Source organism: Sus scrofa, chromosome 8 (genome assembly GCF_000003025.6).
Source record: "Sus scrofa isolate TJ Tabasco breed Duroc chromosome 8, Sscrofa11.1, whole genome shotgun sequence".
Taxonomy (NCBI): domain Eukaryota; kingdom Metazoa; phylum Chordata; class Mammalia; order Artiodactyla; family Suidae; genus Sus; species Sus scrofa.
The window spans coordinates 96,667,360-96,691,943 of NC_010450.4; the positions used below are offsets into that span (position 1 = coordinate 96,667,360).

General features: G+C 41.3%; 1 long non-coding RNA gene across 2 annotated transcripts in view; it reads right to left on the reverse strand.

Annotated features, from left to right (window-relative positions):
• LOC102166663 overlaps window positions 1–24,584 on the reverse strand; it is a 52,361-nt gene that overhangs the window by 26,152 nt on the left and 1,625 nt on the right. For both annotated transcript variants that reach the window (XR_002346425.1, XR_002346424.1), the window contains exons 2-3: window positions 20,025–20,132; window positions 19,302–19,407 (exon numbers count right to left, since the gene is read on the reverse strand). This is a non-coding gene — a long non-coding RNA (uncharacterized LOC102166663). The remainder of the gene's footprint in view (window positions 1–19,301; window positions 19,408–20,024; window positions 20,133–24,584) is intronic.

Below are 24,584 nucleotides of genomic sequence, written 5' to 3' on the forward strand. Positions count from 1 at the left end.
TTTAAATGAGACTTTTGACATCTCCTGGCAAGGTTGACACCTTAGCTCAAGTACTACCTCCCTTGGTTATACTTCCCTACAGTTGCCTTTAGTATGGTAATCAGCAGTTTGGGAAACAAAGGAATTGTAGAAGAATTTTAGAAACTAGAAAATCTAGATAAGTGGTCAATATCTGAGGAGATAAAGAGAATCTAAGTCCATAAACTCGAAGATACAAAGTGATTTTATATTGTTATACATTATAAAATAACAGCTCTCATGTACTGAATGCTTATGCTGTGCTAAGCCTATGTCTATATAATTATTCTAAATGATTTCATCTCCCAATTCCCATAACCACCTGTAAATTTGATGGTGTCACCTTATTTTACACTTGAAGAAATAAAGGCCTAGAGAGACCAGATCAAGGCCCATGGCCACAGAGCTAGAAGGTGGCAGAGACAGGATTTGAATACCCCTGACTCCAGAGTCTATTTGCTCAGCACCAACCCTGCCCCATCAATGTAATATACTAGACACTCCAGGACTGTCTTCTCCAAGAGGCCTTCCTGGCCAGCATCTCACCCCACTCCTCTGCTCTGAATTGCATCCTGTCCTGTGTGTTTTCAGAGCCCTTTACCAAACTGTCTCCCAATAAGGACTGCACATTTCTTGAAGGCAGGGTCCATGGCTTACTTATCTTTATACTTCAGCACCTACAAAGAGAGTGAGAAAGAGCTTACAGGATGTTGAAATAAGAGATATCTAGGGAAGATGCCAGAATTAAACATTTACTATCCTCATGCAAAATCTAACAGATTTATACTTTCATTTTATACAACTGGCATTACTAGTTATTCTTTTTATAACGCTGATAGTTTATATACAGGTATATCTCATTTTATTGTGCTTTAATTTATTGTGCTTTCCAGATATTGCATTTTTTTACAAATTGAAGATTTGTGGCCACCTTGCATTGTCAGATGAAGGCCAGCATTCTTTTAGCAAGAAAGTGGGGGGGGGGGTTTGTTTGTTTGTTTTGTTTTGTTTGTCTTTACAGGGCCACATCACAGTAAATAGAGGTTCCCAGGCTAGGGGTCAAATCAGAGCTGTACCTGCAGGTCTACACCACAGCCACAGCAACACAGGATCCAAGCTGCATCTGCGACCTACACCACAGTTTACGGCAATGCTGGATCCTAAACCCACTAAGCGAGACTGGGGATCATACCTGAGTTCTCCTGGATGCCAGTCAGATTCATTTCCACTTAACCACGACAAAAACTCCAATGAAATATTTTTAAATTAAGGCATGTACGTAGTTTTTTTAGACATAATACTATTAAATACTTAATAGACAACAGTATAGTGTAAACATAACTTTTACATGTACCGTGAAACCAAAAAATTCATTTGACCAGCTTTATTGAGATATTCACTTTATTATAACGGTCTAGAATCAAACCCACAATATCTCTGAGGTATGCCTGTAAATGAGTTGATTCTATTTGCAAGTAATTCTGCTACCTTAGCAGCTGTAGTAGGCAACTGTAACAGTGAAGGCATCAACAGTGGCCAAAGGAATGAATAAAAAATAAATATACATTGTATATTAAATAAAGTGGAACCAAATGCTAATTGTTGATTAAAAATGAACGCTAAGATGTAACCAACCACAATGAATTTTTTTTTTTCTTTTTTGGTGGTGCCTCAGCATATGGAGTTCCCAGACCAGAAATGAGATCAAATCCACAGTTGCAACTGAGCTGCAGGTGTGGCAACACCAGATCCTTAACCCACTGTGCCAGACCAGGGATCAAACCTGTGTCCCAGAACTCCAAGAGGTTTGTGCCACAGCAGGAACTCCTGAAAAGGCCTTGAGCATTATGTGACAGTGCACAAGAATTCATATTCTTCCTATAAATGTCTGGTTCTCCTGCCCCTAAGTGTTTCAGAGAGTGACAGAGAAAGCTCTAGCTTAGAAGAACTGTTTTGTCAAGTAAAAAATGGCCTCAAAAGTATTTACAATTCTCATTTGCTCATTCTTACTATTGAAAAACAGTGAAAATGCTCATGAGGACTTTAAATAAAACTTTCATTACATGCAAAGGAAATGGTACAAGCTACACATTAAATTGTCTAGTTTCTTAGTTAAGTAAAGTAAGGAAGTATTCAAGATAAGGCTGACACACACCCTTCCCAGTGGTGATCTGCCACCCCCAGATTAAAAACAAAAACAAAAAACTGTAATCAAAGCCAATCTTAAGCAAAGCAAGGTCCTGGCAAAATGCTCCATTTCCTCCTACAAATATCCACAGCAGGGCTGTACCAAGCCATTTATGTACCAAGTGTTTTCTTGTCATTAAAGTATTTCCCTCTCTCAGGCTCATGGGCTCCCTCTCTTCATCTCTCTCTCTCACTCTCTTTCTCTTCCCACCCCTTCTCCCTTTGTCCCTCGCTCTCTGTCTCTATCTCTGTCTCTGCCCCTCTTAACAGCTTTTCATTCACTTGACATGTGAGCCCTGCTATAAGTACCTAGACACCTAGCAGTAACCAACTCTCCCAGCCATGCCTCCCTGGCAAGTTTCCAGATAAGAAAGAAAGAACCCCTTTAAAGACGATGGTGAAGACAGCCAGAATGTCCACCTAACGCTGAACATTCCAGAATTCTTCAAAGTACAGCTGACCCATGGAGTTCCTGTCATGGCACAGCAGAAACGAATCCAATCAGGAACCATGAAAGTTGTGGGTTCGATCCCTGGCCTTGCTCAGTGGGTTAAGGATCTGGTATTGCCATGAGCTGTGGTACAGGTCACAGACACGGCTCAGATCCTGCCTTGCTATGGCTATGGTGTAGGCCAGCAGCTACAGCTCTGATTAGACCCCTAGCCTGGGAACCACCAAATGCCATGGGTGCAGCACAAAAAGACAAAAAGAAAAAAAAAGACAAAGTACAGTTGACCCTTGAATAACACAGATTTGAACTGAACAGGCCCACTTATATACTAACTTTTTTTTTCCTTTTTATGGCTGCACCTGCAGCTTAGGGAAGTTCCTGGGCTAGGGGTCGAACCAGAGCTGCAGCTGTAGGCCTATACCACAGCCATAGCAACACTGGATTTGAGCCACATCTGCAACCCAGGCTGCAGCTTATAGCACCAGATCCTTAACCCACTGAGCGAGGCCAGGGATCATACCCACATCCTCACAGAGACAATGTCAGATCCTTAACCCACTGAGCCACAATGGTAACTCCTATGCAGACTTTTAAAAATAATAAATATTACTGATCCACAGTTAGCTCAATCCACAGATGCAGGATAGCTCATATAGACAAAAAGGATATAGGGAGAGCTGGCTTTAAATTAAATGTAGATTTTTGACTGTGCCAGGATGAAGTCCCAATTCACCAGTCCCCTGTTCAAGGGTCAACTGCTATATTTAAAGAACCAAAAAATGTCAAACTACTAAAATTCTTCTGGTAGTGCTACCCATTGTGTTGCCATTTTAAGCTAGACTAAGGAGAATACTTGAAGAATTCTAAATTATAGCTCCCCTAAAAATGTCCATTGGTCTAGCATCCAAATTTGTTATTATGTCAGAAAGCCATTGCTTTGGCAGCTATTCTGCAGCTTATGTAAAATGAGTCAGGATGCTCAGTCCAGTTCCAGACAATGGTGTCCAGGTCATATATCACCTGTACTGGGGACAGCTCTGGACTCAGAGTGTCCTCCCTGAGGCTTGGTGGGTGACAAGATAGGCCAGAACAAGGAGACCCAAAACCCTGCAGATAGACAGAGCCCATAGGGAGAAGCGTCCCAAGAGGGATGGCTGGTCTGGGGGATTCATTTGCTTATTACAATAAAATAATTGAAAGTACTGTTGAACTAGAGGAATGACTCTATGTGTTTGCAGGGTTGTGGGGAGACAGCAAGGCATTAGAGTCTGACAGGAGGGGACCTTTAAAAGCTGCGCAGATCCTGGTATTTTCCCAGCCCACAGAAAAAGATGTGGGGTCCCAGGTAGCACACCAAGCCAAGGAGGGACCAGCTGAGGCTTGGTCACAGAAACGGCAAAAAAAAAAAAAAAAAAAAAAAAAAAAACTAAACTAAACAGTCATTGGTCATAGTGAAATGAGCCACATCAGAACTTTAGACTCTTTCTTTTTTTCTTTCTTTCTTTTAAATGGCCATACTCGCAGCATATGGAAATTCCCAGGCCAGGGATAAAACCATACCTCTGCAGCAACACAGGCTGCCACAGTAGGGTTCTTAGTCCACTGTGCCATGGCAGGAACTCCACATCAGATCCTTTCAAAAATTAGTGGTGGTATGGATAAACAAAAACATAAAACTATATATGGGAGAAAAACTCCAGTTTAGAAATTATAAAGTCGGGTATATTGTCTCATGTTTACCCCTTACAATTATGTGACCTGTAGCAAATCACTTGACCTTTTTTCAGCCTATTTCAGCAATTTTAAATAGAGACAACAATCATTATACCTACTGCACAAGGCTGTAAGAATGTGATAAAAGGACAGATGTGAATGCTGTTTATAAACCACAGTGCTCTAGACCTGTGACCCACCTTCTTTTCTCTTTTGTTGCATATCCAAGGGATGCTCCGAACTTGCAAGAGGAACAGTGGCTGACAATGCTAGCATTCCACCATGGAGGGGAGTGAGGAAGCACCTGTGCTGGGTTAGTATCAGAATCTGTGCAGCTCTTAAAAGCCCCCTCCTGCCAGACAGTCCTGCTGTCTCTGCTCAGCCCTACAAACACACAGTGAGATTCAGTCCTCTAGGCCAACAGTATTTTTGATTACTCTATTGTCAATAAGATATTTGACTAGTCTATTTTAAGTTGTAACTGGAGACCTAGAGATGCCAAGGCCCACAGATGTGCTTTCCTTGGCCTGTAGTGTGTACCTCTGCTCCCTTCCCCCCCCCACCATTACATATATTCTCTAGTATTTAATATTTAAAAATCATATAGCTCCCACAAAATTTTAGTTTTCTAGCTTCCCTCAAAAAATCAAGATCTAGCAACACTGGGTCTGGATTCCCACAACTCTCAAACTCTAGGGAGCATAAGAATCACAGGAAGAGATTGTTAAAACATAGACTGCAAGACCCCATCCTCAGAGTTTCTGATTCATTAGGTCTGGAATGGAACCGAAAAACTGCATTTCTCACAAGTTTCCAGGTGATCTTGATGCTGTTGGCCAGAGATCATACTCTCAGAACCCCTGCACTAGATTCTCACCTGGAGATGAGAAATCCTGTTAAACAGGGATGCACACCCAGTTTGCCAAAGGCTACACCACCTCCTATTGTCAGTGACACAAATATTCATTGTCAATTATTATGCTTACTCTGTTTTTTTCCCTTTACAGGCAAAGCCACTTAATTACCAACATGCCTGGCCTCTAAAGGCATTCGAGTTAACAACCTTCACTACTTGAGGGCAAAAACTCTGCTTTCTACCCTCACTTCTCCCTCTTTCACCCCTAGTTCTGTCTCTCTCTCACATCCCACACAGTGTCTTAAACATGGCATTATGTTAGTTGATTTGAACACTTGCATAAAGTCTGAACTTTTCAAGGCTGGAGCTTGAAGGGACAGCAAGACTATTAAGCTAGGAACTGGTCTAGGCCTCCTTGCTGTTGTCTATTGGATCCAGATCTAAGAGCAGGTGTATGCCAGCTCAAATGTGGAGGTGGGAGGCAGGAATGAAGATGATTACCTAGGGTCAGAAATAAGTTCTCCTGGAGTTCCCGTCGTGGAGCAGTGGTTAATGAATCCGACTAGGAACCATGAGGTTGTGGGTTTGATCCCTGGCCTTGCTCAGTGGGTTAAGGATCTGGCGTTGCTGTGAGCTGTGGTGTAGGTTGCAGACGCAGCTCGGATCCTGCATTGCTGTGGCTCTGGCGTAGGCCGGTGGCTATGGCTCCAATTAGACCCCTAGCCTGGGAATCTCCATATGCCGCAGGAGCGGCCCTAGAAAAGGCAAAAAGCCAAAAAAAAAAAAAAAAAAAAAAAAAAAAAAAAAAAGAAGAAGTAAGCTCTCCTGAGCACTACTTCTATTTAACTTCTCAACCCCAGTACTTAGCCCCAAATCTAAAATTAGTTATCATCCAGGAATATTGTCAGTTGAGCAATTCAACAAACTACCTTCACTAATTGGTTTCATGATCACCAGCTTAAGGGCAGGGGACAAGCCTGGGTGATAAACCTGGATCCCTCTAACTTTCTTCTCTAAGAGCCCATTAATATGACCTGGAACAAAGAACAAATTCTGTGAATTCCATTTTTTGTTGCTTTTTTTTTTTTTGCTTTTTGGGGCCGCACCTATGGCATATGGAGTTTCCCAGGCTAGGGGTCGAATCGGAGCAGTAGCTGCCAGCCTATACCACAGCCACAGCAACGTCAGATCCAAGCCATGTCTGTGACTTACACCACAGCTCACAGCAACGCCAGATCCTTAACCCACTGAGCAAGGCCAGGGATCAAACCCACAACCTCTTGGTTCCTAGTCAGATTCATTTCCGCTGAGCCACGACTAGAACTCCCAAATTCTGTGAACATTTCAAAATCCACCAAAATGCAGGCCAGCCTCTTCTCCCTAGTGTCTACCCCCAACCCACACATGTTCTATCTTGGATCCTTGGTCCTAAGCCAAGGTTTGTGTAAAATGGCCTCAAAATTAATTTCCACTAAGAGTTTAAATGTCTCTCTTTTCAATAATGAAATATGTGCATTCATTCCAGAGGCTGTAAAGGATTTCAGTCTTTAAGGCCAAGAAATTGTATCCTTTTTTTACAGGTTGACAGCTAACGAAAAGAGTTTGTTTAGCCAAAAGGGACAGCGAGGTAATTTGTGAAGACTTGACCTCATTAAAATATTCTTGAAATGTGACCAAAAGGGGAAAAACATCTAAATTAACTGTTAGAGGCCTATCCTGTGTCAAACTCAGAGGAGTATTATTATCACTTCCATTTTATGGAAAAGGGCCCTAAGGCTTATAACAACCTCGCCAGGATTCTACAGCTGTAATCAAAGACAAAATCAAACTCACTCTCAAGCCCACACCTTCCCCATTACCAATTTATCTTCACTATCCATGTAAGTCTTGTATCAAGGGCATATCTTCCCTCTAAACTGCCTCTCAAAAGCTTAAGAACTCAGAGGCTGAAAATGGCCCAAAACTCAAAATATAAAATAGAAGATCCCATGGTGACTGCTTCTTAAAACTAGGAGAAAGAAACAAAATTAGCCAATAGTAAATCAGAGCAAAGATATACAAACAAACTTTTCTAAGTGATAAATGACTCCCAGGCCAGTAAGCCTTTGCTTAAATGTAATAATAAATCTCAAGAAAGAACAGATCTCACAGAAGGAGACTGAGAGGAAGTAGCAAAGGTAAAAGAGCCTGAGACAAAAATCATCAAAGCCCATCAAGCACCCACCAAAGAGAGTCTTATTTATTTATTTATTTATTTTGCTTTTTAGGGTCGCACCCCGCGGCATATGGAGGTTCCCAGGCTAGGGGTCAAATTGGAGCTACAGCTGCCAGGCTACACCACAGCCACAGCAATGCAGGATCCAAGCCACATTTGCGACCTACACCACAGCTCACAGCAACACCGGATCCCCAACCCACTGATCGAGGCCACAGACTGAACCCACATCCTCATGGATATAGTCAGGTTCATTAACCGCTGAGCCACAAAGGCAGCTCCACCAAGGAGAATTTTGATCTGCTGTTCCAGTCCTTAATGAAGAAATGCCTAAAACCTGTCAATTTCAGGAAGGCCAAAAGCCATAACAGGAAAGACCAAGAGACTTGAACACATACAAATTAAACATTTCTATAAGGTTAAGGATGCTTTTAAAAAATTAAAAACTGGGATTCCTGTCTTGGCTCAGTGGAAACAAATCTGACTACCACCCATGAGGACTAGTCTCTTGCCTTGCTCAAGTGGGTTAAGGATCTGGCGTTGTCATGAGCTGTGGTGTAGGTTGCAGACGCAGCTCAGATCCCTCGTTGCTATGGCTGTGGCACAGGCCAGCAGCTACAGCTCTGATTCAACCCCTAGCCTGGGAGCTTCCATATGCCATGGGTGGTGCACCCCTAAAAAGACACCCCCCAAAAATATATTAAAAAGTGAATGAACCAAGAAGAGAAAATATTTGAACACATGTCAGAAAAAGGGTTAATACTGCTACTACCATAAACATTCCCCATCTCCCCCTTGCCCTCTCCAAAATAATGATCAAGAACAATCCAACAGAAAAAAATTAATAGGAGAGAAAACGAATAGACAAATCATGGAATAGGAAATGCAAATATCTTAAAAACACAGAAATATTCTCAGTTTCAACTACAGTCAGGAAACATGCAAATCAAACAAAGGTGCACTGTTTCTACTGACCACAGTGTCCAAAAAAACCCCAAAATCTAAAACTATCAGTATCATTAGGATTAGTGAGGATATAGGGAAATAGACACTGGCCCACGTTTCTTGGGGGTATAAGAATGCTGTATAATCCTTAAAACATAATTTGGCTGTACTGTAATAAAAATAAGTATGCCCTCGGAAGTTCCCTCAGGGTGCAGAGCGTTAAGCATCGGTGTTGTCACAGCTATGGTGCGGTTTGCAGCTGTGGCATGGGTTTGATCCCTGGCCCAGAAACTTCCACATGGCACAAGAGCGCCAAAAGAAAAAAAAAAGTACGTTCTCTGACCTCAAATCCCACTTTGGAGAATTATATACTGAAGCATTTTAAGTGGCAAAAAACAACTTCAACATCCATTAACAGAGGGATGATTGAATAAATTCTGGACATCCATATAAACAGTGTACAATTACTAAAAAGAACAGGAGAATTCCCGTTGTGGCAAAGCAGCAATGAATCTGACTACAAACAATGAGGTTGCCATTGGATCCCTGGCCTTGCTCGGTGGGTTAGGGATCTGGATTGCCATGAGCTGTGGCATAGGTCGAAGACGTGGCTTGGATCTGATGTTGCTGTATCTGTGGCTGTGGCCGGCAGCTACAGCTCCGATTAGACCACTAGCCAGGGAACCTCCATATGCCACAGGTGAGGCCCTAAAAAGACAAAAAAAAAAAAGGAACAAAAATAACATTCATTATTTAGAAGATAGTAAAAGGTAGCGGACTTGAGAGCCACAGTGCTCAAGTTCAAATTGCTGCTCCCATTATCTGTGCAAGCTTGGCAAATTAATAACATCTGAGATACTCATCTATCTACTGAGGATAACAGTACCTACTTCATACGGTAGTTGTAGGCTAAATGTGATAAAGCATAGGGCCTGGCATCCAGCAATACTGGATATACTGCTGGGGGAGTGGGGGAGAATTGTACAAACTGAAGAGCAGAGATCTACTTTAGTTGAAGGTATATATATTTTAAAGCACACTCTGTATGTATGTGTGTGGTGATGAGAGGAGAGGAGAAAGTTTTAACTCCTTCTTTGCATATCTCTGTGTTTGGCTTGTTGCAAAGAACATGTATTGCTTTTATAGCTTGGAAGACTAATCCAATAACATTTTTTGAAAGTGGCATGTGTGAGAGTGCTAGCAGGAGTGAGGGGTATTAAAGCATAATTAAAGACTGGGAAGTGGGAGTTCCCACTGTGGTGCAGTGGGTTAAGAACCTGACTGCAGCAACGTGGACTGCTGTTGAGTCACAAATTCAATCCTCAGTCCCTAGCAGTGGGTTAAAGGATCCGGTATTGCTGCAGCTGCAGCATAGGTTGCCTCTGTGGCTCAGAGTCAACCCCTGGCCCAGGAAATTCCATATGCTGCAGATGTGGCCACAAAGAAAAAAAAGAAAGAAAGAAAGAAAAAAATTATTGGGAAGTGAGTCCGGAAGCTGAGAAGTTCAGTCGGTCTGAGGCACAGCATGTGCAATGGAGGGCAGCAAGTATAAGGCTGGGAATGAGTAAAGGAAGAATAATGTGTTCTTGGAAAAGGACTGTGAACTTTCTCCAGATATTCATGGAAATCCTTTGGAAGAGAGGAATGCAAAGTATTGGCTGTACTCTGGTATGATGAACTCTGCCCCTCCACCAAATCAGAAACTTTCAAAAGCTCTGTTTTACTCTTTATATACGGACAAAATCCAGACCTACTTAGGTCTGTGAGTCTGGTAGCCAGGATCTTATCCCTCCTTGTCCCAGTCTCACTGAACGACTTGTACTTAGAAAGCTCTGCTCTCTCCAGCTTCCAGACCTTTGCTCAGACTATAGATTCTGATAGCAGTGTCCTTCCCCCATACCTTTCTTGTTCTGCCTAGGTAACTCCTCAGAGCTCAGCTCAAACACCACATCTCTTGGGAAGCTCACCATGATCCCCCAAGGCTCAGTTTCCCTTCTAGATTCTCCTACATCAACCTGGCACTAAACTGAAAAAAGTAATTGTGTCACTGATTTGTAACTGTCAGTTTATTGTCCGCCTCTCCAACTAAACTACAAATTCATAAGGGCTGGAACTTAATAGTATTCAGTTCCTAGCAGAGAACACAAAGTCAGAAATCACAAATATTTGTTAAATAAATGAATGTCTTGAAACACACAAGCCATCTCTTTCCTCTTTCTTCTATCACTGTGTCCCCAAAAGTTTCTCATTTAGTTCCATATCCTATGCATGTCAGCCCACAGGCAGAAAATCCACAAGAGATCATATCACTGCAAGTCTGGGTCCATGGGACAATTACATTGCTCACTGAAAACTAATAAACTGGCATAGGGGTTTTATATGTCAATCTTATACTTTGGTTAATGCAAGTTCTGTCCTGGAGGGAAAAAACCTCCATGTGCTGGCAAAAGCTGAAATGTGACCATTTAAAACAAAGGGTCACAACTGTGAACTATGGCAAATTATTATTAAGGTAAAAGCATCTTGGGGGCCTTCCTTGGCTACATGTGGACCTTGACTCACTCACTCATTCAGCAAGTCTGTAATAAACCCTCACTAAATGGCAACCTTCATTCCATGCTCTGAGAATATAACAAGGAGTAAGACGGCCCTATCCATCATTCTACTGGGGGTTAGCAGAGGGACAGATAATAAACCTGCAAAAAATAAAATACTTTCAGGCAGTATTAAATACTGTGAAGAAAATTAGGCAGGATAAGGAATAATTAGAGTTAGGGAGAAGGGGTGACAACTCTTTAGATGTGTGGTCAGATAAGCTTTCTCTGCGAGATGAATATTTGAGCTGAGACCTAAGTAATGAAGATGAATCTGCCATGAGAAAATTTGGGGACAGACAACTCCAGACCTGAAAAAGAGCAAATGCAAAACCTCTAAGGTAGGAATGAACTTGGAGCATTGACACAAAGATAGAGAATCAATTTGGTTGAAGCATAATGAGCAAGGAAGGTAAGTTGAGAGCAATCGGAGGGTAGGTGTAGAACAGATCATATGGTCATGATAAGGAGCTTGGATTTTATTCTAATTGCACAAGGAAGATACTAGTGAGGTATAAATTGGAAAGTGATAGTCTGAGTTCTACTAAGTGGTTAATGATAGAGAATCAACTCTAGGAAGGCAAGAGGGGAAACCAGGAGCCAGACAAGAGGCTACTGTCATGGTCTAAATGAAAGCTGCTAATAGTTTGTACCAGAATGACAGCAGCAGACATGGTGAGAAGTGGTTGGTCTAATTTGGTTGTTTTGGGGCTTTGGGGTTTTTTTGTTTTGTGTGTGTGTTTGACTGCACCCACAGCATATGGAAATTCCCAGGCCAGGGACTGATTTACACCATAGCTGCAGCAATCACTGTGCCAAGTCAAGGATCAAACCAGGGACCTGAGCCACTGCAGCCAGATTCTTAACCCACTGCACTGCAATGGGACTCCCTAATTTGGGATAGTATTTTGGAGGTAGGGTCAACTGGAGTTGATCTTAGATTGGATGTTGGAAGCAAAAGAAAAGGAAGAATCAGAATTGTGATCTTTCAGCTCTTCTAATCAGAAATTCCTGCACCTGCTTAATGTTAAAAATCTGTGTTCTGGAGCTCCTGCCGTGGCACAGCGGAAATGAATACAACTGGTATCCATGAGGATGCAGGTTCAATCCTTGGCCTCGCTCAGTGGATCGGGGATCCAGCGTTGCCGTGAGCTGTGGTGTAGGTCGCAGACGTGGCTCGGATCCCAGGTGGTTGTGGCTGGGGCTGTGGCTGTGGTGTACAATAGCAGCTGTAGCTCCAATTCAACCCTTAGCCCGGGAACCTCCATATGCCTTGGGTGCGGCCCTAAGAAAGCAATAAAAAGAAAAAAAAAAATCTGTGTTCTGCTGGAGAACTTCCTTTCAGTAACCATAACAAAGTCAAAGCCAATCAAAATTTCCACTAAGTGTATGACAATATTTGAATTGTGCATGCCAATTTATTACAGAAGATTCGAGAACAGTTTATTCTGCATTAAACTAAAGCTTTTAGTTCCTGATTATTACTTTTAATTTTTGCAATCGAAAAAGCAGCTTATTTTCTAAAGACCCAAGTACTTACAAAAACAAAGATTTGTGTCCTTTTAAAAAGTGCTACCCCAAGCAATCTACAGACTTAATGTGATCCCTATCAAATTACCCATGACGTTTTTCACAGAACTAGAATAAACAACCCTAAAATTTATATGGAACCATAAAAGACCCAAAATTGCCAAAGCAAAAAAAAAAAAAAAAAAAAAGCAGGAGGCATAACTCTCCCAGATTTCAGACAATACTACAAAGCTACAGTAATCAAAGCAGTGCTGGTACAAACACAGATATACAGATCAATGGGACAGAACAGAGAGCCCAGAAATAAATCCACACAACAATGGTCAATTAATCTTCAACTCAAAAGGAGGCAAGAATATACAGTGCAGGAAAGACAGTCTCCTTAGCAAATAGTGCTGAGATTGGAACACACCCTCACACCATTCACAAGAATAAACTCAAAATGACTTAAGGACTTAAACATAAGACATTATACCATAAAACTCCTAGAGGAAGCATAGGTAAAACATTCTCTGACATCAACCATACAAATAGTATCTCAGGTCAGTCTCCCAAGGCAATATAAATAAAATAAATAAATAAACAAATGGGACTTAAATTTACAAGCTTTTGCACAGCAAAGGAAAACATTAAAAAAAAAAGACAAACTACAGAATTGGATAAAATATTTGCAACAATGCCACCAACAAGGGTTTAATCTCCAAAATATATAAACAACCCATACAACTCAACAACGAAAAAATAAACAACCCAATTGAAAAATGGGCAAAAGACCTAAAAAGACATTTCTCCAAAGAAGACATAAAAATGTCCAATAGACACAAGAAAAGATGTTCAACATCACTTATTACAAGAGAAATGCAAATCAAAACTACAATAAGGTACCACCTCACACTGGTCAGACTGGCCATCATTTAAAAGTCTAAAAATAGGAGTTCCCATGGTGGTGCAGTGGAAACGAATCCAACTAGGAACCATGAGGTTGCAGGTTGGATCCTTGGCCTTGCTCAGTGGGTTGAGGATCTGGTGTTGCCATGAGCTGTGGTGTAGGTCACAGATGAGGCTTGGATCCCATGTTGCTGTGGCTGTGGCATAGGCCGGAAGCTGTAGCTCCAATTCTGCCCCTAGCCTGGGAACCTCCATATGCTGCGAGTGCAGTCCTAAAAAGCAAAAAAAAAAAAAAAAAAAAAAAAAAAAGTCTAAAAATAGCAAATAATGGAGAGAGTTTGTCAAAAAGGGAACCCTCTTACATTGTTAGTTGAAATGTAACTTAATGGAACCATTATGGAAAACAGTATGGAGATTCTTCAGAAAACTAAAAATACAATTACCAGATATTCCAACAATCCCACTCCTGGGCAGACACCCAGACAAAACAATGATTCAAATGAACATACACCCCAATGTTCACTGCAGCACTAGCTATTCACAATAGCCAAGACCTGGAAACAACTTAAATGTCCATCAACAGATGAATGGATTAAGAAGATATGAAACATATATAAAATGATATATTAATCATAAAAATGAAGTAATGCCATTTGCAGCAACATGGATACAACCAGATTATCACACTAAGTGAAGATAGAAAAAGAAAGACAAATACCATACAGTATCACTTACATGTAGAATCTAAAATATGGTATAGATGAACCTAACACAAAACAGAAACAGACCCACAGACAAGAAGAACAGACTTGTGGTTGCCAAGGGGGTGGAGAGGGAGTGGTATGGATTAGGAGCTTGGGGCTAGTAGGTGCAAACTATTATATTCAGAATGAATAGACAGTGAGGTCCTCCTGTACAGCACACAGAACTATATCCAATCTCCTGGGATAAACCATAATGAAAAGGAATATTTTTAAAATTTTAAAAATAATGCATAGGGAGTTGCCTGGTGGCCTAGTGGTTATGGATCCAGCGTAGTCACTGCTGTGGTGTAGACTCAATCACTGGCCTGGGACTATTTGCAAGCCATGGGGATGACCAATTAAAAAAAAAAAAGAATGTATATATGTATATAACTAAGTCACTTTGCTATACAACAGAAATTAACACAACATTGTATATCAATTATACTTTAAATAAATAAATAATTTAGGAATTTTTTTAAAGTGCCATTTCCTTGAAATATTAGAGATCTATAGGCCCAGAGCTTCTACTACAGTTGCCACTTCTTTATTTTGCTTTATAACCATAACTTATTTTCTCATATAAGGGCCATATTTTATATCATAGTTTTATATATATCAAAATGAAGGCTTAGCAGGCCAAGTACCTTATAACTCAGGAAGAAACAGAATGGCAAACTTCATTTCCTTAGAGTCAACCCCCTAATATATTCACTCACCTTTTACAAAAATCTGGCAATAGTGACTTTTTTTTTTTTTGTCTTTTCTAGGGCCGCTCCCATGGCATATAGAGGTTCGCAGGCTGGGGGTCTAATTGCAGCTGTAGCCACTGGCCTACGCCAGAGCCACAGCAACACGGGATCCGAGCCATGTCTGTGATCTACACCACAGCTCACAGCAACGCCGGATCCTTAACCCACTGAGCAAGGTCAGGGATTGAACCTGCAACCTCATGGTTCTTAGTCGGATTCGTTAACCACTGCGCCACGATGGGAACTCCCCACAATAGTGTCTTGAAGAACTAATTGTTTAAGGATGTGGAGCAATTCTCTTTTTCCTGAACTTAACTCTTCTGATTTTTTTATATGTATATTGACCAGTAATAGTCAATATACATATAAAAACAAACTACACTCATTACTGTAGACAAATTTATGAAATATATACAAAATATTAGGAAAAACATGCAAGACTGAATATAATTTCATGGCTAAAAGAACAAAGGAAAAGTCACAGTAATACTTGTTGTGTTAATAGTCATAGCACTGTTAAGGGCTGAGAAGGCTTAGGAGACTCAGTGAAGCACATCCCTCTTCCTACCAACTTGTGAACCAACTGAAAAATAGGAAAAAGAATAGACAGCTGAGAACTATCACTCTTACTGATAAAGCTGATGCTGGAGACAAAATGGTAGCAATGGACCTCCCAACACTAACCCCAAACCAGGCAGACTTACCACTGAGTTGCTAACTGACAGAGCAGGACAACAGAGACTCTCCCTTCCATTCACTTCAAAAATTCATCCTTCCAAATTTTGCTGCATAAAGGTACAGACCAAAAGTCATGATTCCTGATGGTAACCTGGTTCCCAAAGTAAGACTAGCCAAAGGGCTGAGCTTTCTCTAGATGGTTTCTCACTATCTAGTGTCTTACTCGATGGGGAAAAGGTAGGGCTGGCCTAAGAGGCCCTGAGAGTTAATAGAACCCCCAACAATTATACCACATTTCCCAACTAATTTTTGTTTTTCTTTTTATGGCCACACCTTCAGCATATGGAAGTTCCTGGGCTAGGGGCTGAATCAGAGCTGCAGCTACAGCCTATACCACAGCCAAAGCAACACAGAATTGGAGCCACATCTACAACCTATGCCACAGCTTATGGCAGTGCTGGATCCTTAACCCACCAAGTGAGGCCAGGGGTCAAACCTTCATCCTCACAGACACTGTGCTGAGTTCTTAACCCACTGAGCCACAATGGGAACTCCCTCCCCACCTAATTTTATCCTCTTAACCTAGTAATCTTTAAACCAGAATTAGTTTGGGATTCTACAAGTACTTTACAAGGGGAATATAAACACAGATAATTTTAAGGAAATCATTCAATTTATTCAACTTTCATCTACTCTCCTAAAACTGAGCGGTCTAAAATATGACCGAGGTTGAGATGTCACACAATTCAACGTATCCAGTTCTCTCTCTCTCCGTCTCTCTCTCAGGCTCGCTTGCAGCATGCAGAAGTTCCCGGGCCAGGAATTGAACCCATGCCACAGCAGTGACAACACCAGATCCTTAACCTGCTGAGCCACCAGGGAGTGTCCCTAATTTTCTTCATTATGTTTTTTTTTTAATGACTGCATCTGTGGTATATGGAAGTTCTCAGGCCAGGGACTGAATCCAAGCTGCAGCTGCAACCTATACTGCGGCTGCATCAATGCCAGATCCTTTAACCCACTGTTCCGGGTTGAAAATTAAAGCTGCGCCTCCGCAGCTACCCAAGATGCTGATGCTGAGTTCTTAACCTACTGCACCACAGCCAGAACTCCCCCAATTCACTTGTAAAATCATTCTATCATCACTTATAAAAGACAGGCAATCTCTCACGTATTCTAATCTCCCATGTGCAAAAAGCCTCTAAGTCACCATATAAGGGAACGATTCTAAATATTGACGTCAATATTTAATATAACCAAGGTATGATAAGCAGGAGGATTTCCTGGCTATCCTTAACTAAATATATTTCCATTAAGAGAAAATCATGGCGGGGTTCCCATCGTAGCTTAGCAGTTAATCAACCTGACTAGCATCCATGAGGACGCAGGTATGATCCCTGGCCTCGCTCACTGGGTTAAGTATCTGGCATTGCCGTGAGCTGTGGTGTAGGCCGCAGACGCAGCTCAGATCCTGCGTTGCTGTGGCTGTGGTGTAGGCCAGCAGGTACAGCTCCATATGCTGCAGGTGCAGCCCTAAAAAGCAAAAAAAAAAAAAAAAAAAAAAAAAAAAAGAGAGAGAAAGCATGGTGCTAGAAATTGGGAATGTTGGTCTTTGTTGGGGTTTTTTGCATGTTTCAGATGATTGCAAGGAAAAAGAAGTTTAAAAAATTCAAAATTTTCTTCCAAAAGATCAATATTACATGTAAAAGGAAAATATATCAGAGATATGTTAATGTTCTTTAGTGGTTTTTGAACAATTATTCAGACTCATGGAAGAAAATACTTTCACTAATTTTCACATAAAGATTACTGAATACGGTCAATGTTCATTTTTTTACCCAAACAATTCTGTTCATTATCACTTGTTAATCATTTCTCACCTCATTATTCATGCTCATCTTTTATGTAATAAACTTAGATTTAGATACATAAACTTTTGTTGTAAATAAAGCATTGAACAACAATTAATTTATTCATCTGTTGTAAACCCTACACCTAATAGTCCTAAACATGTTTCTTATTCTGTTACCTAGCAGAAAATTACATTCACAGGAGAGAGGAATCTCCCCACTGGAGAGAGGATCTTCATCAATTTTATTAAGAAACATATTTTCAATAAAATTTTAGGAGTTTCCTTGTGGTGCAGTGGGTTAAGATTCTGACATTGTCACAGCTGCAGTGTGGGTTCAATCTCTGGCCAGGGAGCTTCAACAGGCTATGGGTGCGGCCAAAAAATAAAGTAAAATAAGATTTTAGTTCTCTCCAGTAATCATTTACAGAATTTATAATGTAGTTATGATCGATTATGTATTACTAATGATAATTATAATAATAACTCAATGCAAAAAAATTTTTGGCACCTAGAACATTTTGGTTATAGAATTTTTTTAATATACATAAATTTTTATTGCAAAAAAGAATGATACAGTAGGAGTTCCCTAGGGCCTAGTGGTTAAGGTATCAGCATTGTCACTGCTCTTGCACAGGTTCAATTCCTAGCCCAGGAACCTGTGTATGCCATGGGTGCAGACAAAAAAAGAAAAAAGGAATGATACGATAAGCAATAAAATACATCTCTCTCTCTCTCTCTCTCTATATATATATATATATATATATTTTTTTTTTTTTTTTTTTTTTTTTGCTTTTTGCTTTTTGCTTTTTAGGGCCACACCTGCGGCCCTAAAAAGTTCCCAGGCTCAGGGTCCGATCAGAGCTGCTGTTCTATGCCACAGCCACAGCAAGGAGGGATCCAAGCTGTGTCTGCAACCTACATCACAGCTCATGGCAATGCTGGATTCTTAACCAACTTAGCGAGGCCAGGGATCAAACCCACATCCTCATGGATACTAATTTGGGTTCACTGCCACTAAGCCACAATGGGAACTTCCATGAAATATATTTTTAAGATTTCCATGGGGAAGTAGAATAAAAGTACAAATTCAGAGAGCAAAAAAAATAATGTAAAATTTCTGTTAAAATAGATGTTGATGAGTACTCAATTTCTATGGGATTTAGTTTCATTAAAAGCATTTTTAAGTGACATAACCCTTTTTATTTTAAAATATTCATATTTTGGAGTTCCTGTCGTGGCTCAAGGTTAATGAATCCGACTAGGAACCGTGAGGTTGAGGGTTCAGTCCCTGGCCTCGCTCAGTGGGTTAAGGATCCAGCATTGCCGTGAGCTGTGAGGTAGGTCGCAGACTCAGCTCACCTCCCATGTTGCTATGGTTGTGGCATAGGCCGGTGGCTACAGCTCCAATTAGACCCCTGGCCTGGGAACCTCCATATGCCACAGGTGCGGCCCTAAAAGGACAAAAATAAATAAATAAATAAAATAAAATATTTAGGAGTTCCCATCGTGGCGCAGCGGAAACGAATCTGACTAGGAACCATAAAGTTTTGGATTTGATCCCTGGCCTTGTTCAGTGGGTTGAGGATCTGGTGTTGCAATGAGCTGTGGCGTAGGTTGCAGACTTGGCTTGGATCCTGGGTTGCTGTGGCTGTGGTGTAGGCCGGCAGCTGTAGCTCCGATTTGACCCCTAGCCTGGGAACCTCCATATGCCACAGGTACAGCCCTAAAAACTTAAAAAAAAAAAAAAAGCTGAAAAAACATATTCATATTTACATTACACCAGAAATTACATCTTTTGAACTAATGAAAAAAATTTTACATGTGAATCTAAAAATTATTTTGGGTTGTACGTCAGTAAAAATATATAAAGACCACTTACCACTGAGATCAATTTGGGATGTGGTTAGCCTCTTAGGTAAGAAGTCACTTTTTTTGTGGAATCTTGTGGGGCTACCGGTAAAGTCAGGTGTTGTCCCCCAAATGCCCTGAATGGGTCAGAACATACATCAGTTAAATTGGCTCCCATGCTATTCTGTACCCAAAACTAATTCACAACCTTTTTTATTACTACCTCAAATTATGTGCCATTACCTTGTTTAAACATTATCAAGAGTTCTAAAAAATCAAATAATAACAAAAATATTCTAAAAATTAAGAGCCAAAAAAAGTCCTCAATTTGCTTATGACCCCTTCCCAACATGAATTTTCCAGCAAGAAATGAAAAGCTCAGAAATTACCTTGTACTGAATTACAACCCAAAGTAATCAGTAGCAACTTTATACTAAAATTTTAAATTATTAACATTCAACATTGAACTCTCTCGTGCTTGTAAATTAAAGTTCAAACAACAGGCTTAATTACTCTCTGGCACTGAACGTGGCTCCCAAACCTGAACCTTCTCTTCCTGCAGATTTAGATATATAACAGGGCCTATCCTGCTAAGCTTACTCCCTTGGCCTGGGCAGAACCCCCTTGGCCCGGGCAGACCCCTAAGAAACTTGTGGTATGAAGCAGCAAAGCAGAAAGCACACTTTCTGTGGGCGGCCTGGCTCCCATGAGAAAGGAAAGAGGAAGAAGGTGAGCTTCACAGTGCCAAACTTACACATCAGGAAACTTGCTAGAAGCGCTGGAACAAAGTATTGAGTGTTATGTTAGTGGCACCCCCTCCATGCTTCAGGAAACATCTGATGTGGGAAAGAAGTGTTTTCCCCTAAAATAGAGAAACAGAACAGAATTACAAGAAACAATCTCTCTTATTTAAGAAATATTATTGCACTCAAATTTCTAAGCTGTGTTTGCTGGGAAATTCATATTTTAGGGTTTTGTTTTTTGGGTTTTTTTTGTGTTTCGGGGTTTTTTGTGTTTTGTTTTGTTTTGTTTTTTGCTTTGCAGTGCTGCACGTGTGGCACATGGAACTTCCCAGGCTGTGGGTCAAATCGGAACTGCAGCTATTGACCTATGCCATAGCTACGGCAACACAGGATCCAAGCCACGTCTGTGGCCTCAAGGCAATGCTGGATCCTTAACTCACTGAGCAAGGGTAGGGATCAAACCCACATCCTCATGAATACTAGTCAGGTTCGTTATCCCTGAGACACAACAGGAATCCTTACCTTAGGTTTTTACGACCATAGTGCCCTACTTCCCATACCAATATTTTTTTTGTTATAGTTTTACAATGTTGTGCCAATTTCTGCTGCACAGCAAAATGACCCACTCATAAATATATGCATTCTTTTTCTTATCCATACCAATTTTTGTAGTAGTAGAGATTAGGCTTTATATGCTACCAAATAACCCCAAATATCTCAGTGACTTAGAACAGGAGAAATGGATTTCTTGCTCATACAAGAATGTGTGTTAACTGAAGGCTCTTTTTCACTTTGTCCTAACTCTAGGATCCTGGCTGATAGAAGCTGCCACCGTATGAAACACTGTTGGGTGGTAGATAAAGAAGGCCACAAATTGTCACTCTTCTCCCCAATCCCCATCAAGAGGTGGAATTTATTTCTCCTCTCCTTGAAACTGAGCTGGCCCTGTGAATGCTTGAACCAGTAAAGTGTGTTATTCCCAGGCTTAAGGCCTACAGCTTTTGCACTTTTGAGAATCCTGAGCCATCTTGTAGGAAGTCAGGCTACTCTTCAGAAGAAGCAATGCAAAGTGAGGCCCTGGGATAACACTGGAAAGGGGAGCAAGGCTTGGCCATTCTAGCATCCTAGTTGAACTTCCAAATTACTCCCCTGCCTGGAGTCATATGAAAGCCCCCAAGCCATATTAGACAACTTGCCTAGGAGCCCACGCAACCCACAAAACCATTACGATAATAAAATGGTTACCATTTTAGGTCACTAAAATTTGGGATGGCTTGTAATGCAGTAATAGAAAACTGAAACATTCTGTCAGTGTGCCAAAAGGAAAGAGCATGAGAAACTGCACAGGTTCTAAAGCTTTTGCTTGGAAGTGACACAGATTACTTCAATCACATTTCAATGGTTATGCTGAGCTCAAAGGAATAGGGAAATGCAAGTCCACTGTGTGTATGGGAAAAGAAATGGAAACATTTGTTGGCTATACGAAATCTCCCAGAGAGATCAGGCCTAGAGAGGTACATTTTCCATGGAGTTGACAAGTCAATCAGTGAGTAGATGAAATGTCAAGGAACAAAAAGTAACAAGAAGAAAGAAAAACAGAGATGACAACAGATGCTTGTAGATGACCTCTGAGTAAGGCTAGGATGGATAGAAGGAGGAAAGGAGGGTGAAAAGGAGTCAGAAAGGAACATCTACAGAGGCAAAAGGATAAACCTTAGGATCCAAAGGACAGTTTCAAGAACAGAATAGTCAAAACAAAAGCAAAGAAGGACAGAATAGTCAAGAAAAACATAAAAGGTCAAAACTGGTGGTATAGCAAGGAATGCATATGGGAGTTCCCGCTGTAGCTCATCAGGTTACAAACCCAACTAGTATCCATGAGGATGCAAGTTTTATCCCTGGCCTCGATCAATGGGTTAAGGGTCCAGCACTGCCACAAGCCATGGCATACGTCACAGATGTGTCTTGGATCCCAAGTTGCTGTGGCTGTGGCGTAAGCCGGCAGCTGAAGTTCTGATTCAACCCCCAGCCAGGGAACTTCCATATGCCTCAGGGGTGGCTCTACAAAGGAAAAAAAAAAAAGAAAGGAATGCACAGAAGTTCAAAGAAGAAAGAGATCAGTGTGGCCTGATAGAGTCACAAGCCTGGTACAGAGGTAGAATTAGAGAAGGAATTTGGAAAGTAACAATCTGGATGGTTGGAAAGGAGAGAGATGAGCACTCTAAGTGACAAAATAGTAGTCTTGGGGGGGAATGAACTTGGCCACTAGAAAGAATAAGATTATGTATTGTAAAGGAAAACATATCATTCTAATAGAGGGCATATGTTTAGACAGGAGTAACAGAAAAGCGGATTAGGTTTGCTGTGGAAGGGGGAGTCAGGGAAGCCATTTGTAGATTCACGAAGGCCTCTGAGTTCCAACTGAGTTTCTGAGATAGCTGAGCACCCCTGTAGATAAGCCAGTGGTTCTCAACCAGTATCATCTAAGGGAGTATGTGTTGGGTGGAGGGGAAGAGGGATGGCTTTTTGTTGTCACAATGCCTGGGGTTGCTACTGATATATTAGTAGGAAGAAATCAGCATGCTAAATTACAGAAGTGCATACCACAGTCCTGCATAAAAACTGCCCAAGGCCAGATAAATGCTAAATAGTCATGGCAGTCCCATGCTCCTTGTCAGTTACTGCTTTAGGGGCTAGCAAGTGACCCGGATTTGGTAAATAAAATACAAGGAGTGGCCTGCTATGAAACCTCCGGGGTGGCTTCTTCCTATCTATTGATGTTGTCTCAACCATATGACACTTGGGACAGCTGTGTTCTCCTTAAAACCAACCTCTTTCCAATCTCGTTGTTTCCATTATTGGCATCTCCATCCTCCATTTTCTTTTACCAGGTCCTAAAGCAATTCTGACTTCTCTTAACCTTAGGATGACCACTCATTAAAATGCATCTTGAGACAATCTTATTTAACTCCTATTCTCTCAATGGAATTAATAATGCCCCTTTCACTTCCAAAAAAGTATTTCAGATTGGAGGATAGACTAAACATGGTCACTTATTTACTACTAACTAAACCTTGTTCTCTTGGCTAAAGGAAATACCTCTAAACTAGGGGTCACTAAACTATGGCCTGTAGGTTGTTTTTGTACATCTGTAAATGAAAAACTTTTTTTTTTTTTTACTTTTTGCCTTTTCTAGGGCCGCACCCACGGCACATGGAGGTTCCCAGGCTAGGGGTTGAATCGGAGCTATAGCTGCCAACCTACGCCAGAGCCACAGCAACGCGGGATCCAAGCCACGTCTACAACCTACACCACAGCTCACAGCAACGCCGGATCCTTAACCCACTGAGCAAGGTCAGGGATGGAACCCACAACCTCACGGTTCTTAGTCGGATTCGTTAACCGCTGAGCCATGATGGGAACTCCCTAAGAGTTCCCTTCATGGCTCAGCGGTTAATGAACTTAACTGGGCTCCATGAGGATGCGGGTTTGATTCCTGGCCTCGCCCAGTGGGCCAGTGGGTTAAGGATCTGGTGTTGCCATGAGCTGTGGTGTAGGTGGCAGACGTGGCTCAGACCCCTAGTTGCTGTGGCTGTGGCATAGACCAGCAGCTGCAGCTCCAATTCTACCCCTAACCTGGGAACCTCCATATGGCCACAGGTGTGGCCCTAAAACAACAACAACAACAAAAAGTTTTACATTTTTAAATGATTGGAAAAAAGTCAAAAGAATGCTATTTCATGATATCTAAAAATATATTGAAGTTTCAGTGTTCATAAAGTTTTACTGGGTACAGTCATGCTCACTCCTTTAAATACTGTCAATAGAGGCTTTCTCACTACAAGGCAGAGTTCAGTAATTATGACAAATATGCCTAAAATATTAATATCTGGCCCTTTAAAAAAAGAAAAGCCTGCAGACCCTTGCTCTCATGGCACAATTAGTTCTGTGAGCCCTCACTTCTTGCACAAATACGGAAGCCTACTAACTGGTTTCCCATTCTTTTCCCCACTCCAATCTTTCATACTAATCCCAGTAGATAATCTCTCTAGAGCTCTCATCTGTCACTTGCCCCTTCAATATCTTCAGTGGCTTCTCCAAAACCGGCAATATAAAGCCCAAGTCTACCCCTTGATACAAAAGACTAAAATTTCAGTTTTCCAGACTTTGCCCCTCTTCAGTACTTAAAGCCAAAGTGGACCACTTAGTTTCCCTAATATGCATACCATACTCCCCCACGTCTCTCCTCCATCTCATCAATTCCTCAAGATTAAACGGAAACCGTTACTCCCCTGATACAACCTTCATTCACCACAAGAGTAGTTTACAGCAGCTTGGCGGGGCGGGGCATAGACTGAGACGCAGAAAAACAGACTCAGGCCTAAGGGAGTATGTGAAATGAAGAGAGCGCGCGTGAGGTGAAAGATCCAGAATGAGGCTTCACAGGTGACACTTATACCCGAATTTTAAGGACGTGAGGCTAAGACTCTACAACGCCCAGGTAGATGAAAAGAAACTGTAAATAAAGCTAAACTAATGAATTGAAGGGCCACCTTATCCCATCTACTTCC